General features: G+C 36.7%; 1 long non-coding RNA gene across 1 annotated transcript; it reads left to right on the plus strand.

Annotated features, from left to right (window-relative positions):
• Positions 1–2,736: 2,736 nt before the first annotated feature.
• Positions 2,737–9,012, plus strand: LOC129532716 (uncharacterized). The gene is made up of 3 exons (XR_008678571.1): positions 2,737–2,810; positions 7,272–7,311; positions 8,923–9,012. It is a non-coding gene; the product is annotated as an uncharacterized lncRNA (long non-coding RNA).
• Positions 9,013–20,348: the final 11,336 nt, after the last annotated feature.

The following is a 20,348-nucleotide window of genomic DNA, read 5'->3' on the forward strand; positions in this document are numbered from 1 at the left end:
GGTGTGACAGTGAGGAAATCCTAAGCTGAATAATTCAATAAATCTGAGTTTGAATTCTACCTTTGTCACACAGAGGACTTGTGGTATTGAGCAGAGTATTTAAAAAGCCTGATCCTGAGTTTCTTTATCTCCATGATGAAGATAATTATCCCCATAAGGGTTGTCAAAATAATCAAATGAGCTAATATTTAAATAATGGCTAGTGCATAGTATATCCTAACTGAATGAATTTTAGCCTCTTATTATCACTTTTTCTAGTGAGTTACATAAACCATAAAGAAGTTATATGAGTAGCATAAAGTTCACATTAAGAAAACCACAGGAGAAAGACTAAATTTCCAGGACTCCAGCCTCTAATTATTTTTTTCACTATTGCCTGCAGCCTCTATTGGTCAAAATATGTGTTATTATATTACAGAGTTCCGGCTGAGCACTTCGGAGGCCGAGGCAGGCAGATCACCTGAAGTCAGGAGTTTGAGATCAGCCTGGCTAACATGGTGAAACCCCGTCTATACTAAAAACACAAAAACTATCCAGGCGTGGTTGCACACACCTGTGATCCGAGCTACTGGTGAGGCTGAGGCAGGAGAATCGCTTGAACCTAGGTGGCAGAGGTTGCAGGGAGCCAAGATCGCGCCACTGCACTCCAGCCTGGGCAACAGAGCAAGACTGTTTCAGACAAACAAACAAAAAACAACGAGAGTGCCTCAAATTGCCATCTTAAGTGTAAAAATTCACAAAATATTTAATTACATTTATAGAAACAAAATGAACTTGTCTTTATCTATGGGCATACCTTAAAATTATCTTTTACTAACTCTTCCACTAACTCAAAGAGTAAAACAGTATAAGTCAATTTTCGTATTAACCTCTTTAGATCCTTGTTCTTTTTAATGGATATCATCAATAAATATAGACTTAGAAATGAATCCGTTGTACGATAAATAACTGACCTTCATACTATCACTGATCTTTCAAAATAACATTTAATAATTCATAAGCCACAAATATTAATTTACTGACATATATATTAATGCAATCTCAGCATGCTGGATAATCTGTTTCCAGATAGGAACACGTGGCAAGTAAGCATTACATTTTCTACAAGACAGGCTAGATTCTAAAATCAACATGTAAAGCAAAATAGAGGGAGTTGTTTAATAACATCAAAAGTGCAAGACCTGTCCTGGGAGTCTCCCTAATTAATCATCTTATCCCATATTCTTTATTAAAACTTTAAATGAATTAAGTGTTTGGCTCACTGATATGTGGGATGCACCAAAAGTAATTCAATGTGGTAATTGAAAATTTGTTAAACCTGTCACTGTACATCATTATCAGCTTTAAGTCCAACAGAGAACAATTAGCTTACAATAGTTAAAGTTGAATCAAGTCCACTTTATGGTTGAGTGAGTAATGCACATTCATCAGTAAATTAAATTAGACTCCAAGTAGATGAACAGGATAAAGGTTGCATGTGCGAATGGTGTAAATAAAGTAAAACATAGGATTTATGGAGTGCTAAACCTATTTCCGGAAGCAATGTGGGCTAAATAGCCTTCATTACAGCCTCTTAACCAGCAGACAGGTCATGGATCAAGCAAGAGTCTGAAAATAAAAATCTACTTAACTCTAGCCCCTGGCTTATGATTGATGTGTTAACAGTAAATAATCAGATGTGTAACTATTAATAGATAGCAGATACCATCATCTTCCCATTGCCACACAAGACTACTACAATTTATAAAAGCAGAAAACTAACAAACTCTATTGTCCGTTATATTTTACAGGAGAAGGCTTTGGGGTAAGAATGCCCCATTATGCTCTCTCAACTGATTAGTATTTTTAATTAAAAGTTACGGTTATGCTCATTAACAAAAATTTTACTGCAGAGTTTCTGCAATGATGGAAAATATTTGAAATATTTGGTAAGGATACATTTATTTGGCAAGAAAATTAAAGTTACATTGGTCTATAATGTTGTATTTTTATACACACTCATAAAAGGTTTCAGGTGCAGACATATGTTCTGTTGAATGACTTGGAATTGAAATAAATATGATGCTGAAAAACATAAACAGATACTTGTATTACTGATGTGTTTGAGAAGCTGAGAAATAACAAACATTGGATAATTGTGTAAATGCCAGATATAACTCAGTTGCAATATCCTACAACTCTGAAAATGCGTATGCTTTGATCCAAGGGTCATCTAAATTTTAGGTTATAGACATAAAATGTACACATTTATGCTGTTTAGGGCTAAAAATTTGATTAATTTAAAACTAGCAGTAAAACTTAGAAGTGGACCTTAGTGTTTATATTTCCTACCAAGGTTACCTCCCCGCCAGTATTACGGTATCTGAGAAATCAAATTAGTAATTTTAATTTTTTCTGGTCAGTATGTTTATAGTCTCAATGAATGTTTTATTGCATTCAAGCTAAGTAAAAAACATATGGGTGCCTTTGAGTTTCTAGAGAAAGAGTGCTATCTCTCTTAGAAAATATATTTAGGAAAATATTAACTATTGAGAAGTTTTTATTTCTCCCAGCTGCTCCCACCACCATTTTCTAGATTTCTTGAATTAATTTTCAACATATTTTCATCACATGACACGTTATAGCATTTTCAACAATTACCTTCTCCATTGATCATTTCCTGTTGCCTTATAGCCAGCCTCCTAAATCGCAACAATAATGTCTACAACTCTGAGTACAGAACTGATTACTTCTGGAAAACCCTTCCTGAAGATAGCTAATCTCGGCCTTCTAAGTTCTTGTTGCTTGCAATAATAACATGGCAGCTCTTGGTAAGTGTCCTGGTGTATTTTTGATTTGTACTTTAGGCATGTTTTTAGGGTCTTCCAGTGACAGTTGAGCTAATAACTCCATGGCCTACGGATTTCCAAAGAAATGTATAATATTTAATTGTCATTTTTACTTATTGATAAAAAGGTATCCCTTTTATAAGAGATTTGGTCCTGAATAGTTTATATAGAAGGTAGAAAGTATGTCTTAGGTTGATTCAGAACTTATATTTCTATATAATAATGTCCGCCATTTTTTATTTTAAGCATTTCCCCTAAAAATTTTAAAAGTAGACATAGTTTTAAAGGAAATTTCATTACGTTGGGGCTACAAACCTGAATATGCTTTTCTTTTTCCCATGACTAATTAAGACCCATAATCTCACCTGATCTCGAGTTGTCTTTGGTTTACTGGCATTTGGAGTCTTGTTTCCATCTGGGTTATAACCTTTCATTGGCATCTTTATGATAGACGTGTTGGGAATGTAGGAGAACCTTAAATCCATCCAGTGGGCTTAAGTTGCTGTTGATACTTTTTTTCCTCTATAAAATGAAATCAATACCTTATGTGAAAAATATTTGGAACATTCTACAATATAGATTTTTTAAAATTAAAGATTGTGTAGTTGACTGAAACTATATAATCCTTGTTCTAGTGGGCCAAATGCTAAATTCTAAGCCTTACCTAAATGGTTCAAAAGGTTTTAAACACCAAAATAGTATACATTATTTTCATTTAAGTACCTCCTGTGCGTATGGCACTGTACAATGTTCTTTGGGTGGAGAATGCAAAATAAATAGAAGATGGTTCCTACCATTGAGAAATCAATATGCACATGTATGAAATGAAAAGCCAATCAGTAAAAACTACCTATACATTAGTTCCGTGTGGTATGGTTTCAAGTCAGGTGAAGTCCTTAAGGGTTATAGGATACAAATACATAACGTCAACAAAGCACAACCACCTTCATCACATCAAAGACCCTCTAGGCCAGCACACAGACAATAATAAGATGCAAGAAAAGACAAGCACTATAATAGAAATTCAAGCCAGACAGTTTCCCTCAGTCTTTAGCACTGGAAAACTACCTGCATTATGAGTGAGGCTGCAGGAGCTCAAAACAAACGCTCAACATTCATACAAAACTGAAACTTCAATATCATAGCAAACCAGGGAATAGTCTAAGTGGTTTTAAGTGATTAAAAAAAAGCTAAGTTGGTTTTGATCATCTGCAGTTTTTATTCCAAGTAGTCTTTCATAAATTTAAAAAAAAAAAAACACACAGTAAACTTTAAAAAAGATTCAGTAAACTTCTGTATCCCAACCAGTAAAGACTCCAAAATAAATACTTTTCCTTTTTTGTCTTATTATAGATCTATTCACCTATATCCCTCTATACAGGCATCAATTTATCTATATTTTAATGAATTTCCAAATAAGTTTCAGACATCAGTATGCTTCCTACCTAAACACTTTTATATAATTAGTTTACATTTTTTAGGGTAAATGTACCTGCTATAAAATGCACAAATGTTTACTGTTCCATTAAATTAATTTTGACAGATGCATAACCTGTATAACCTAAACCCCCATTTTTAAAATATTCACTCTTAGTACTTGATGTAACATATCAAGAGGTTGAATACTACCTCACCCAAGAAAGTTTCCTCATGCCCCATCCCAGTTAGTTCCTACCCCTAGACCTCCAAGAGACAACCACTCTGAAATTTGTTTCCACCAAAGATTAGTTTACCTGCTCTATAACATCATAAAAATGTAATTATATAGTATGAACATTTTACTTAAAGCTTCTTTCACACAGTATTTTTTAAGATTCATCCATGTTGTTGCACATTTTTTTTTCATTTTTATCACTAAATACTACCCCATCATATGAATACACCATAATCTGTTTATTCATTAATGTATTAACATTTTCAGCTTTGGATTTTTATGAATACAGTTCCAAATAACATTCCTATATAAGCCTTTCTGTGCATATATCTTTTGATTTCTCTTGGAATGAAACCAATGAATCATAGAATAAGTGTATATTTAGTTTCATAAGAAAATATTGTATACTCCCAACAACAATGAATCAGATTTCCAGGTGCCCTACACCCTCACTAACATTATCCAGCTCTCCTTCTCTCTGTCTTTCTCTCTATATATATACATATATATGGACATACATATATGTACAAGTATGTATATATATGTACATATATATGGAGAGAGAGATTTTATATACACATATACATAAAACTTTAGACATTCAAGTGCATATATATGTAGTTGTATCTCTCTGATTTTAATTTGTACCATCTAATGACTGTATTAGTGTAGATTCAAACAGGAGATAGAAACCACACATTGGGTTAGACTACAGAAGTTTAATATAAAGAATTATAAAACTATGATAAAAGAATAACAACATTTGAGAAAACTCTCTATGGTACCCCAAGATGGAAAGTAATTACCACAGGAAAGACAAATTTGGTAGGGGGCTTCCTTCCCAAGGCTGGTGTGATGGTTCATACTGAGTGTCACCTTGATTGGATGGAAGGATGCAAAGTATTGATCCTGGATGTGTCAGTGAAGGTGTTGCCAAAGGAGATTAAGAGTTGAGTCAGTGCGCTGGGAAAGGCAGACCCACCCTTAATCTGGGTGGGCACAATCTAATCAGCTGCCAGCACGCCCAGAATAAAAGCAGGCAGAAGAACATGGAGAGATCAGACTGGTTTAGCCTCCCAGCCTACATATTTATCCCATGCTGGATGCTTCCTGCCCTCAAACACTGGACTCCAAGTTCTTCAGCTTTGAGACTCGGACTGGCTTCCTTGCTCCTCAGGTTGCAGATGGCCTATTGTGGGACCTTGTGATCGTGTGAGTTAATACTCACTCCTTAATCAACTCCCCTTTTTATATACATTTATCCTATTAGTTCTGTCCCTCTAGAGAACCCTGACTAATACAGCTGGGGTTCAGATCTTGCTAGAGGAGTTATAATTTAGCCTGCTAAAGAGTGGAAAGTTGTTTTTTCCATACTAAAGCTGATCTGCACAACTGGGTCAGTACAATGTAGCGTTCCAGAGTGCAAGTGGGGAACAGGCCATCGGTAACCAGGGCAAGCAGAGGAGGTGGGGATTTTCCAGGCCCCAGGCCAGACATGTTGGTCTGGCAGAGGGATCAGCATCCAGAAGTGATCCTCTGGGCCTCAGGGACCACTCTGGTACCTGCAGAAGGAATCAGGGCAGTTGTGCCAGCAGAAGGTCTTTAGAGCACTGGTTTCTCTATTTAGGGTCATGGAAAGGTTATCATCAGTCCAGACTGAGACTTCAAGGTGTCTGTGGATCCATGCACTCTGGGCCTGTGGTTGTGGCAGAGCTCCACTGGATGTCATCCCAGCCACACCACCCTACCCACATTTCAGCCACCAGCACCTGCAGGAGACCCTCTTGTTCCTACGGTGCTCCCACATTACCCTTTAATGAGAAAGCTTAACAATGTGCTCACTTTAAAGGAAAAACGCTTACAGGAAGCCCATAATCACAAAGCATATGTTGAAGAGTGAATTTGGAGGTGAATAGCAATACAAATACAAACGAACAAAAGTAGATTTAAAAGTTGAGATAATTTACCCAAGATCATACAAGGGGTAAAGTAATTTAACATTTTAACTCTTGGAGTCTAACCCTTCAGAACCATGCTGTCCTGTCTCAAAACAGTGTGAGCATTTTATATTTTAAGCACGTACCCAAAATATCAGCAATACTTTTAATCTCTATATTTTCAGTTCTTCCATTAGAGATGGAATCATGGATGATTTTTATTTTGTGTTTTATTTTCTAAGTTTTTGAAAATAACATGTATAATCATTATGACACAGTGAGTAGTTTTTCTTTGTTGTCGTAATGATTTAAGATAAAAATCACAGTTTCTGTTCATCTTGATTCATATATAATTGTCTTAAATGTAGAACTCATGGAAATTTACCCAAGAATATGACCTTACTCTCTTTACAGCCCAATTGTCATCAAAACTTCAGCTTGTTGAAATTCTTATCCTTAAAGATTTATATTTAATTTACTTTTCTAGGTAGGCTAAATTTCAGATTAGACAAGACTCTCAGAGAACCATGTGCTAGGAACTAGATGTCCTTTATATGATTGTTTTTACAAAAATGAAATTTGGAATTTTTCCATCAACTTTATATTGAGACATAAGGAAGTAATCTTACAAAATATATGTCTGCATTTAGTTTAGATTTTAGTTTATAGCTTGCCCACTATACTACACCTTGTATATATGGGTGTATGTGTGTGCATGTGTGCTATTCAACTTCACCTGATAGTATGATTTAATGCTAACCACATTAGTTAGTTTAAATTTCTTCCAGATTTAAATATTCTGGGATACTCTAAAGCAAATTATCCTATTTGTTTGCTTTTCTCTTGTTCTAGATACTGGAGATCTTACAGCTGATCATTATTCTCTTTCTGGGTTTGTTACTTGAAAACTCAGGGCCAAGTTGGGATGCCCGTTTAGTAATACCGTAGGCTTTGTGGCATGGTTTCCATAAACCACCAGATCTATTGTATTTTTGCATTCTTATTTTTATTTTGTTACCAATTTATTTCTTTAGCTGTATTTCCCGATTGTATTATATTCCTATAACATATATAAAATTCCTTTAGGAGGAAATCAAGGGGTGTGCGTGTGTATGTGTGTGTGTGTGTGTGTGTGCATGTGTGTGTGTGTGCACGCGTGCAGTATTAAACTTTACCTGATGGTATTTACCCACATTTTTTTCCTGAAATATATTTTACAATTATCTAAAACAGTGCTTATTTCCACAGTAAATGGTATTTCTTTTACCACATGTGAGGTTAAATTTCAAACATCAATATTTAGTGACCTCAAAGGTCATCTGAACCATCCTTATCTCTCTAGAGAGTATTACATTCAAATTATTACAGATCAATGGCCAATTATTTTGCTGAAGTTTATGTTTTGATAAAGAATGCTGCATACTTAGCTTTTCAAATGGACACTCACCCATGGTTAGTAATGTCAAAGAAAAATTATACCCGATGAAGTTAAAAAGACAAGGAAGATTTTATGCAAGTTTATTGCAATAGGAGTTGAGACTACAGCAATAGGGAGAGAAACTGAACTCAAACTTGATCAAAAGGCAGAAGGGATTTTAAGTACTGAGATGAGCTAGTGGAAAACTACTGAAGAACTTTAGGGGGGTAGATTGGTCAATGTGATTAGGCCATATATATTTGCTAGTTAGCACTTATCAAAATTAGGCTCCTACCCTCCCACAAGGACTGGGAGAGAAGGGCACTATTATTGATGACATTTCAAAGGGATGGCTCCCAGGTCCTTGAAAAAGATATTCCTGGGTTGGACAATTGGCAAGAGGCTGGAAGAAGATTTATATCTCAAAGGGACACACAAAGAATTTGCAATTATTAGTTTTCTAAAGTAAATGTTCTAAGGAAAGGGAGGTGGGGGCCTATAATCAGAAAGAAATATGTCAAAAGTTTAGGCATGCTGTGGGGAACCTAAGGCCATCTTGGATAGTAGTAGTAGTAATAGTAGTAGTAGTAGCAGTCAATCTAGGTAAACAAAGCAATATTACTTTCACTATGTATTTAGACCAATAGGAGGAGGTAGCTTGGTCTTTTTTAAGCTATATTTTAATATTTAAAGCACATACTTTAATGATAGTACAGTATTTAACACATGTGGTATAGTCCACATTTCTCTGTATCTGTCCTGTCCTCTTCCCTAGTGAATATCTCCTATTCTAATCATTGCTGAGAATTTCCTGGGCCCATTCTCAATCATCACTGCTCACAGTTAGTCTCAGGTAACCACTGAATTTTGAAGTTTCAGTTGCTAAAGCTACCTAAATTGACAATTTCATACCCAAGACACTCATGTAAACCTCACAAGGTTGTGAGAAATGAATGTGATAATGTATGTAAAAGCACATGGCACAGTCCCTGGAAAACAGTAGTTAAGGGATGGTTTTCATTGATTCAATGCATTTATTTCACTTCTTACTAGCCTTGTCACTCTTCTTTCTCTTCCTTGTTCCAGGCTTCTGGCTCCTTGTCTCTCACCCTTACCTGTGGGAGTGTAACACCCCTGCTAAGAGCAGCACGCACATCTCTGAGCTCATGGACCCAGCAGTATCAATGCCTTTGCTCTCTGAATCTGCTCTTAGTCCTACCCATCATACATGCACATTCCAGTTTTGATTCCTACTACAGCTTTTTATGCTGCTTAGCACTGAGGGAAGCAAGGCAGACCAGCCCCATCAGCTACAAGAGTAGAATCATCCGTGGAATCCATAAGTTGATATAGGTGTAGTCGGTTCTCTGGCACATCACACACCTCAACAAACACTCACAGAATGTTCTGAATATTATGATTCTGACAAAATGAAGATAAAGGAAGGACCAAAAGTGACAGAAAAAGCTACAAGGTCAAAAAAAAAAAAAAAAGAGATACAAAGAAAGGCAAATGGAGAAATACAATGATCATTACTTTAAGCATTAAAAGTAAGAGAAAGCTTTTGTTTGTTTTTTGTTTTGTTTTCAAGAACTCAAGGATTAGAGAGTTACAGCATGAAAAAGAGCTGAGGGATAGTACTAGGTGACAAGCTGCCTTGGGGAAACACTGGAGAAGAGACATTCTGGTGTGAAGAGACTATAAAGCTCCTAACAATAGGAGGAGCTCCATCTAACTTGCTTTTTATTTTCTTCTTTCTTCAGGTCTCCGCTTCTACATTCATGTAATGGCAAAATAACTCAATCCTTGGTTTTCCGATTAAAGTGAGACCATTGAGAACATTTTTGTCTTGTCTAAATCTCTTCTACTCTCTCCCGTTCTTCTACCTATTCTCTCAACTTACGTCCCGTTTCAGAGTAATATCTTCCTTAATTATTTTTAGGATATTCCTTTAAGCCTTCTTAAGCTTTCATTCCTTTTATTTTTCATCAGTTTCCTGTCCTTGTAGTTAACATCGTTTCTCTTCAGAAGCAAGATCTAGTATGTGTCCAGTGGAGTAAAGAATGTTTCAGTCTAATACATAAACAACCCTATTGTAAATATTTGGGAAACTATATTATGATCTTGCATAATATATACTAAGAAAAATTTAATATATGTAGAATAAAAGAGATGGAATAAAAAGAGTAAATGCTAAGTACAAGGGAACATTGTCACATTTCTCGCGCTCTCTCTGCCATGACAATAACTTCATGAATGTATTTATAATGAAGGATGGATGGAATAATGACCCAAGTAAAATTTTAATTTTCTTTCATTTTAAGTCTATTGAGTAGTTTTTATGCTCAGCCCTTAAAAAGGATAAAACAGTGCTTTCCATTATTCACAAAAGAATTACATTTGTGTGAATGCTATTTTGCAATTATTCTATAGATCTCTGCTGTGACACTCAAGGAGTTTCAAATAGTCAATACAAAATGGGATTTTGAATGTTGAGGAAGTCATATAACAATAAGCAGGGTTGGTTCAGAAAGAATATTCATTACTGGGAGACATTGAAAATGTGTTTATGGAAGAATTGATCACAGAGTCAAAACTGGTATTTTTCAGTGGAATTGGTACATTTTTCCCATTAAATTTTAATGACTCGGATCCAAAGCATATTTAATTCATGGAACACTGCTGCAGTATTGTGTCAACATGTACTTAGGGAGTCTTCAATGTATGGATCACTGCAGTGATAGACTGTAATGGCCCCTCGTCTATCAAGTTAACGCATATTATCATAGAACACTAATACAGGGGTTATTGATAAGACATTTCATAGCTTATACCTTATAAGAAAGTGTTGTCAGCCCCCTAAGATTATCAGTAGTAAAAGTAACAAAAAAACAGAATTAATTACTAAGACTTTTTAGAAAAATAGTATTTACAAAACATAAGCTTTCTCCAATTTCACTCTATGCTTAGATGATCATTTCATTTTAACATTGATTATTTACTAAATTCTATTTTAGTTTATTCATTTACTTATTTATTTATTCGAGACAGGGTCTCCCTCTGTCGCCCACGCTGGAGTGAAGTGATGCAATCTCAGCTCATATTTATTTATTTATTTGAGACAGGGTCTCCCTCTGTCACCCAGGCTGGAGTACAGTGATGCCATCTCAGCTCACTGCAACCTCCGCATCTGGCACTCAAGTGATCCTCCCACCTCAGCTGCCTGAGTAGCTGGGACTACAGACATGCCCCACCATGCCTGGCTTATTTTTGTATTTTTTGTAGAGATGGGATTTTGCCATGTTGCCCAAGTTGGTCTTGAACTCTTGGACTTAGGAAATCCACCTGCCTCATCCTCCCAAAGTGCTGGGATTATAGGCGTGCGCCACTGTGCCCAACCCCTAAACTCTATTTGATTGTAAGGTATATTCAGCTCTGCTGCATCTTTTGTACATTAATATGGGTCATTTTCTTAGACTGCTTCATAGTAATAACATCACTTATATGAGGCTCAATAACTAGGAAGTGGGAGCTTTGGTGAATTAAACAACTCTGATGAATTAAACAAGGAGACTGTAGGTGGTATACTGAGTTTGACGCCTCCCCTCCCTTAGGCAATGGCAAGATATACTACTTTACATTTAGTCAAGAGTTTTTGCTGGCATATTGTAATTATTAACAGACATTACTGAGCATCTTTCTTTCTATAAGAAAAGTACAACAAAGACTCTATTTGATAATGTATGTGGTACATTTTAAATTCTCCATAAAATTAAGTTCAGCCTGTCCTCAGTTGATAGTTATTCCAAGAATCATTTTTGCATTATTAAAAATGTCAAACAATAGCCGTAAGGAAAGATATGTACATGACAATATATACCAACCACTCCTTCCATTTGTTTTCACTTCCATCTGACTTCTACTTCAAAGTTATAAGACAAAATCTATATTTATTACTTGTATTTGTTAATAAATAAAAATGGAACAATAAAAAATGAACAAACAATTGATTCATACAATAACACAGATGAACCTAAAATGCCTTTTTAAGTGAAATAAGTCAGACAAAACATCTACATATTATACGAGTCTTTGTAAGTGACATTCTGGAAAAGGATGACTGACAGCTCAATGGTTGCTAGAGAGAGTGGAAGGAAAAGCCAGGGGACAAAGGAGCAGTATGAGAAAAATTTGGGAGTGACCGAATAATTCTGTACATTATTGTGGTGGTGGAAACATAACTCTGGGTTTCCCAAAAACCATGGGACCTCCAAAAGATTGATAAATAAAATTGGTAGATGGCATTTAACCAAGTGATCAAGAGTAACATCACCAGTAATAACACATATCCATATCATGTATCCCTGATATAATGTGCCGAGAAGTGATAGCCATGCTAAGAATTCATAACTTCAACCTAATCATAAGAATATATCAGACAAATCTAAATCGAGTAATATTCTACAAAATACTGTCCAGTACTCTTAAAAATGTCAAGGTAATGAAAGACAAGGAAAGCCAGAGGAACTGTCACAGATTAGAGGAGCCTCAGGAGATATGCGACTAAATGCAATGCTGGATCCTGGATTGGACCCTGGAACAAAATAAGGACATTAGTGGATAAATTACGAAAGCCAAGTAAAGTCTGTAATTTAGTAATTAGCACGTATCACTGTTAATTTCCTAGTTTTGATAAACTTTACCATGGCTATGTAAGATATTAACATTAGGAGAAGAAAGAAAATGGTGTGAAGGATATATTATCTTTGCAACTCCTCTGTAATTCTATAATTATTCAAAAATAAATTGTTTTTAAAAATCTAATGAAAGGACATGCCATACTGCAGGGGCTATATTCTCATGTGCATCAAGTTGCCATGAAGCTAGGAGAAACCAATAGTCACAAAACGTGACATTGTTTTCACCAAAAAAATACTAATAATGTGATTTGGATTAAATACTGTCTAACCCCATCTTTTTCATTCTCTTATAAGACTTTAGAATTAGAACCTGTTTTCTGGGTTATGTTTCTAAAAGCAACTAGGAAAATCAAATAATCAAAAAAATCAAAAAAAATCAAAAAATCAAAATCAAAAAAAATAAAAATAACACTAGTTATTGTTATTGTTTTAACCTCAGCATAAACAGATGATCGGCCAGTTGATATAAGCAGAAATCATAAGACAAAATTAACCCTCTCTAAATTATTCCTCTCAAAGTCTAGTCCATGTTTCTACTCCCAGAGAGAATCATGGATTCACAGAATGCTTGAGATATGGGAGACCTTAGAGAAATTATTCAAATCAGAGGTTGTCAACTGTTTTGAGTACAAAGATTTCTCAATGTTTGACAGTAGCCCAGAAGACAAGAATGAGGCCACATGAGCATTACTCAAATCCTTAATGCCCCAGCTGCTGCCAGATTTTTACTTAAGTTTCTTCTGTTTGTCCATTTATACTCTCTGGAAATTTTTGTTCAAATAAATAATTCTAAGCCTGAAAGATTTTTAAACCATCGCTCTATGTCAAGCTTTTTGTTTAAAAAGAAAGAATATGAGGTAAAGATGTGAGGTGACTTGTCCATGGTCATACAATGTTTTAATGGTAAAGTTCAGACACTAGAACTCTCAAATTTTGGTGCCCTATTTCTTTTTCTAGAGCCCATATTCTAACTTATCTTACCTCTACAATGTGGTAACTGTGACTTTTAGAGAAATCTCCTTAAACTAAAGAGTGTCCCAGGTCAATTAAGTAAAGAAATGTTCAAACTTGATACCATTGTACAGGGTAACTGATTATTCTCACCTTATTGCAGTGGTAATCAATGCCTGCATTAATCATTGACACATAGATCTATATAGCTATACAGAGACATACTCACAAAATTGGTTAAGAGCTTTAACAGTTTTATATGTGTGTCCTGCGCCTCTTCCTAGTAAATGGAAAATTGTGCCTGAGAAAATGAATTCCTGGTCTGAGTTAAAGTCCTATTAGAAAAATACGTTGTTTCTCCACAATCCTAGTCCTTAGATTATATGAAATTTTAACTCCCAAATATCTCTTATGCTCAAGAATGAAACCAGCCAATATTTTAATGGCAACAACTAATCTCAGAATTTTCATATTTCCTGAAGGATGGGCTTAGTAGAAAAAGAGAACAATAGCTGGTGACAGCCAGGAGCTGGCCAGTGCTATTCACTGGGCTTTGATGTACAAGGAGTTGGACTAGCACTTGTGGCTACGCCAAGGTATTCTCATGTTGAATATAAACAATTTCACACAACTCCAACGTGAGATAAGACCACTCTGTTTCACTGATGGTCTTGTTTCTTCGCAAAACAAGACCACTGAACTATTTTGTCTGATGACAGATAACAACATACACATTTCCAACCTTAAAAAAAAATGATCAAACATCTGTTTATCCTGGCTAATGTGAATAACTGCTGCTTCTTACCAAACAGACTTGCTTCATTCTTTTTAGTTTTCTAGGTAAGAATTGCTAAGATGCACACGTAGAGTTACCCCTGCTTTCTAATGGCATCCAATCCAGAGCCAACCCTGCTTCCTAGAATCCTTCCCCAAAGCACCTAACAGAAGCCAAAATTCTCCAAGGAGTCTTCTCTTAGTGAGACACTCCACGGTTCCCCATAGTGCATGTTCTCCCTGTTGCAGTAAGTCGAATAAACCCAACTCTTGAGTGGCAGGTGTGTTCCTGGTGACCTTTGGCTGAAAGGCATTGACAGTGTCAGAAGAAGCAAATTCACGTGCAATTTACCTATATAATAAACCTGCACATGTATGTACCTTTGAACTTAACACAAAAGTTAAAAAAACAAAACAGAAGGAAGTTCATAACATTCTTGGAATGACAAGTACGTAACTGGCTAAAGGCCATTTTGAATGTCAGCCCTTCTTTTCCCAACACCCTCCCCATCTCCATATGAGAAATAAAACAAACAAAACAAAACAAAACAAAAAACAGGCACACTGGCTCAGGACTGTAATCTCAGCACTTTGGGAGGCCAAAGCAGACAGATGACTTGAGGTCAGGAGTTTGAGACCAGCCTGGCCAACGTGGTGAAACCCCGTCTCTACTAAAAATACAAAAATTAGCTGGCAGTGGTGGCATGCGCCTGTAATCCCAGCTACTCAGGAGACTGAGGCAGGAGAATCACTTGAACCCGGGAGGTGGAGGTTGCAGTGAGCCAAATCATACCACTGCACCCCAGCCTGGGCAACAGAGTGAAACTGAGTCAAAAAAAAAAAAAAGCAAAAAAAAAAAAAACAAAGCTAACAAGAAGAAACTGGTTATCTCAGGAGTCAAAGTCTGTAGGTTCTGTCACCTCATAAGCAGTCCCTGACCTCTGCTTTCCCTGTCTTGACCACTTGAGAGGCTGGGTGCTAGCATACAGTGACTGTGTTACAGGGACAGGAAAGACCCAAGCCAGAGAGGTATCTGTTTGCTTTGTGCTTGTCCTAGCCTCCCATATAGCTATGCCATCACTGAAGAAAACTTCCTCTCGTGGCACACTGGACTAGTAGGCCCTTGAAACTACCCAAATCATCATTTCAAGTCCAATAATGACTTACTGTTTGACCTTGCATTTTGCAAACCAGCTGAGGGCCTACAAACAACAGAGGGTGAGCCCTCAAGGTAGATTGCTGGTTAAATAAAAATCTAAACTTGCCTAAGGTTATCACTACACACTTGAATGATAGTCTCCTGCTTGGTCTTCCAGAACAGACTAAACTGTCCTGTTTTGATAACTTAGCCTCTTCTAACAATCTCTATTTACAGCTAGCAACATTTATTCACTTACTGGCAAGCTATGCAGAGGAACGTTGCCAAATTCAATCTGTTAAGACAGCTGTGCTATACTACTGTCCCCTCCTCACAACTCTATTATTCCAGAATGTTTTTATCCATGCTTTCTATTGAATATTCTGAAGTATATTTGGTCTATAAAGTAGAGGAGAAGATGCAGAAATCACCCACCTTCTGCATTGATCTCACTGGGAGCTGCAGACTAGAGCTGTTCCTATTCAGCCATGTTGTCCTGGAACCCACACGGGGGCCTGTCAGGCGGTTGGCGGGTAGGGGAGGGAGAGCATTAGGAGAAATAGCTAATGTAGATGACAGGTTGATGGGTGCAGCAAACCACCATGGCACGTGTATATCTATGTAACAAACTTTCACTTTCTGTACATGGATCTCAGAACTTAAAGTATAATAATAAAAAAAAAAAAGCAGAGGAGAAGAGGCAACCTTTTTTCTCGATCAATTCATGAAAGTGATTTATTATCATATATTAGGGATCAGGTAAATTATTTAAAAAATGTCACCATCAAAACATTTTGTTCTTTTTCATGTATATTTGCATTTAGGGAAGTGCGAAATTCCTTTCTCCATCTCCCTTTAACTATTTGTTTGGGTCTCCAAAATTTAGGAGAGGTACAAGAAATTAAATGAGAGAAAGGGACGTCAACATGAAAGGATATAAGATTTGCAAAGGTGGCAGCAAGCCACAGTAAGTTATTCAGAAATTCATTAATTCACTCCTTGAATGCTTAGATTAATTGCATCAAAATTAGTGTTTGCCTCTGGAACAACTAGGTGGTGATAAATTTATTAAATGTCTTTTATCCTGACAAATCCTAAATTGCCAAATGTTGCTTTGTTTATGTGTGTAAATATATGCAAAGTAATTCAAACTTTACTTTGAAAGCCTTCAACTTTATTTATCACTAAAATTGCCTGTCAGCCACAGAAGAGACAAGGATGTAATTTGTTCATGGTTAGAAATGGAGCCTAGGGACACGTGATTAACCCGGCTAAAGGCAGTGGGGATTTTCTACATGCAGATCAACAGATTAATACTGATCTTTCATGATCCTTCAAATTATAGTTTGCCTTCTCCTAATTGTCTGCGTTGAAAATATTCTGTCTCTTACACATGACAAGAGCCAATTTATTAATTCTTCCATCTTAAACACGTGGGATCAAACAGATCTCTTAGTTTGGCACATATCTTAGAGGTGGTGGCCATATGCCACCAGATCTGTTATGTCATTTAATAGAATCTCAAAACTGCTTGTCCTTAAAAACTTAGAGAGGCTGTGCTATACACAAGCTTTGTAGGCTCAATAAACAGCATGTATGCATAGGGGTGAAGGAGGGAAGTTCCCCTTGGTTCTCTGAAGGTTCACTGGAAAATCAAGTTGTAAAAAGCAGATTAGCTGGATAAAAGGCATACAAATTTATTTAACATGTATTCATGGGAGCTTTAGGATGAAAACCCAAAGAGACAGGGGAAATTGTCCATTTTTATGCTTAGGTTCAACAAAACATGGAAAGCTGTATAGAAATGTGATTGGACAAAAAGGTTGTGATGTAAAGCTAATCGACTGGGTAGGGAAAACCAGCAATGCCTGTCTGTCTAGATTCTTCTTGGCCTCTCTGAGCATCCATTGTTTTTCCTGGGTTAAGGTTAGGGTTAGGACCCACTCTGGAATGGGGTCTTATGACCTACAGTCAAACAAGGTAGCTCAGATATTTTCCTTATGGGCAGTTTTTACACAGAAAGGTGGAAGGAAAGAGTAATTTTTTGTGTTTTTTGTTTTGTTTTTGAGACGGAGTTTCATTCTTGTCACCCAGGCTGGAGTGCAACAGCGTGATCTCAGCTTACTGCAACCTCCACCTCCCAGGTTCAAGCGATTCTCCTGGCTCAGCCTCCCGAGTAGCTGGGATTACAGGCAACTGCTACGACACCCAGCTAATTTTTGTGTTTTTAGTAGAGATGGGGTTTTGTCATGTTCGCCAGGCTGATCTCGAACTGCTGACCTCAGGCGATCCGCCTGCCTCAGCCTCCCAAAGTGCTGGGATTACAGGCATGAGCCACTGTGCCCAGCCAGGAAAGAGTAATATTTTTAAGTTTTATTGCTGGTTTGGGGAGAAAGGGATTCTAGTTTCCATGGATAGCCTTAGGAGAGAATGGGACTAAGAGACAGGTGGGCTGGAGAAGGTCAGAGAAATACTTTTCTTCTGAGGCTGCTGCTGAGGGCTTCTTTCTGGGATATTGTTTTCTTAGACCCAATATATGCCCCATATATAATAATAATTTCTCACATATACTGAGAAAGTAACTTCTAAGCACTTACTTTGTTCTAAGCACTTTATATATAATAATTTACTTAATTCTTAGTGCAACCTTACAAGGTAAGTACCATTGTTGTGTTCATTTTTCAGATAAAGAAACTGAGGCATGAAATTCTTGGTTAGCTTGCCAAAGGCCACACAACTAATGAGTGGCAGAGTCATATCCATATTTAAATCCAGGCAGCACAGTTCCAAAGCCCGCATTTATGATGTTAGACTGTCTTTCTTACAGTAAACAAGTATTTTCCCAAAGTATGTAGATATTGCAATGACTGATCAAAAAACAAATTCAAGAGACACAGGTACTAATTCTCAGAAGCCAATGAATGTCAGCAGTATGACTGCTTTTATGTTGCAGTTTCTTGAAATTATCTTGGTCTTCAAAATGAAGTTTTAATTCTCAAACGTCTGGAAAATGTGGACCTAGCACAATTCATCCAACTTGGTGAGCCTCTTCTTCACCTCTCAAAAACAATCAGAGGCTGAATTTTCCAAGAATAACAAGTGGGCTCTGGTTATTTCTGGAGAATAAGATCACCTGGGCTGGGTGCAGGAAAGAGACTACGAAAGCATGAACTCCTGGAAGTAGGGGCAACTCCAGAGGTGCACCTGACCTGACCATAAAGACAGAAGCAGAATCGGGATAGATGCATCACCAGGGCAGGGATCCATGGGTAACTAAACCAATGTCTGCACACCATGGGTCAACACTGAGATGAGAACTGTGTGTCACCATTCTAAGGCATCTAGCCATCAGATGTAGATTTAAGGCCTTTTATCCACACCTGCCTGCAAAGGCTTGGATCTTTGGATCCTCAGGAGAAGGATGTCCTACTAGAACTGTGAAAGCCACAGTCTGTGTACATGGCTGATAAGGCAGTGATGAGAACCAGTCCTCCATTATAACTACACGGCTATAATGCGTTATTATTACCTTCAAAATACCTGACAATCTTGTTAGACAAACCTTTTCTGGGGCAACTAATAGCTAGATTAATGTTCTTATTCCCTTAAGTTTGTTTTAATTACTGTTTGTACATCTCTTTCCTATTTCCCAGAAATGCGGTAAAGACTTTATTGAGTATAATTAATAGAAAAACAATTATGTATGTGAAAACAAGAGTGAAGATTCTCATACAACATATGAAAAAGAATGATGGGTTTGAATTTTGATAGAGTGTTCACAACATGATTTTAATCACACCCCCAGCTTACAGACTCCAGCATACATGGCCAAAATGTATGTTTAACAGAGTAGGAGGAAGCATTTGCTACTACATCAGCTATAAGAGTATCCTAAACAAGTAATGGCCACCATGACTAGCACTGCTTGCATTCCAGTTGCGTTTTCTAATGTAGGCAAGGGTAATGGAATTGATGCACATGTTCTTTTTGCTTGCATCATTTTTTTTCACTTATCATTAAGGTCCCTTATCATTTAGTCCAATCTTTGCCTGCTAACTAGTCTATGTAGTGAAAATGATATGAATAACTAATCAGCCTAAAATGATCTATGTAAGCCCATTTGTTCCATTCCTCTTTGGCTTTCTTGCTGGCTGAGCTTTTGTGACCTTGTGAAAAATGGCTGTTTTATCTGAAAATGTGTTTTATTTCTAGGTAATGGAGCATGTCAACTTCCATTTCTTATGGAATTCACAGACAATAGTCCAGCATAGCATTTCTTACATTCTTATGTGCTTGTTCTTTCCCACTATATACTTAAACACAATGGACATCCCAATCTTTACTTATAGCTCTTGACTTCAACACTTGGGTTTTCAATTTCTACAGGTTTTCTTTTATGTAGCACAGATATTTGCTATAGAACAGTCCATTTAGTCTTCCACTCATGTAGCTATGAAGAAAGTGCACCTATTTCTTGAGGCTTTCTCAGTTAAGTGAATTTGGCTCTATCTTTCCAGCTCTTAGTTCTTCCATTAGTGTTAGAGAAAACTTCAGTGAAATTTACTTGTATTCCCTCTAATGGAGGCACCTTTACTCTCATTTTATTGCTGAGAGTTTTAAAACTGGGTTTTCAGAGTTGTAATTATGAGTTTTTTCAGAAAATTCAGATTCAAGCTCTTATTGTTATTGTTATATTGATTAGTTGTATGTAAGTCTGAAAGAGTTATATATATTGTTATCACTAATTAATCTGGCATAAACTATGATATTTTTATCACTGATGGAGTCATTTGGTTAGAAGTACCCCCACTGAAGTGGCTTGAAATGATTGATATGTCAAGATTCTTAGCGTTTTTTTTTTTTTTTTTTGAGACGGAGTCTCACTCTGTTGCCAGGCGGGAGTGCAGTGGTGCGATCTCAGCTCACTGCAACCTCCACCTCCCTGGTTC

The sequence above is a fragment of the Gorilla gorilla genome, chromosome 2, assembly GCF_029281585.2.
Source record: "Gorilla gorilla gorilla isolate KB3781 chromosome 2, NHGRI_mGorGor1-v2.1_pri, whole genome shotgun sequence".
NCBI classification, from domain to species: Eukaryota; Metazoa; Chordata; class Mammalia; order Primates; family Hominidae; genus Gorilla; species Gorilla gorilla.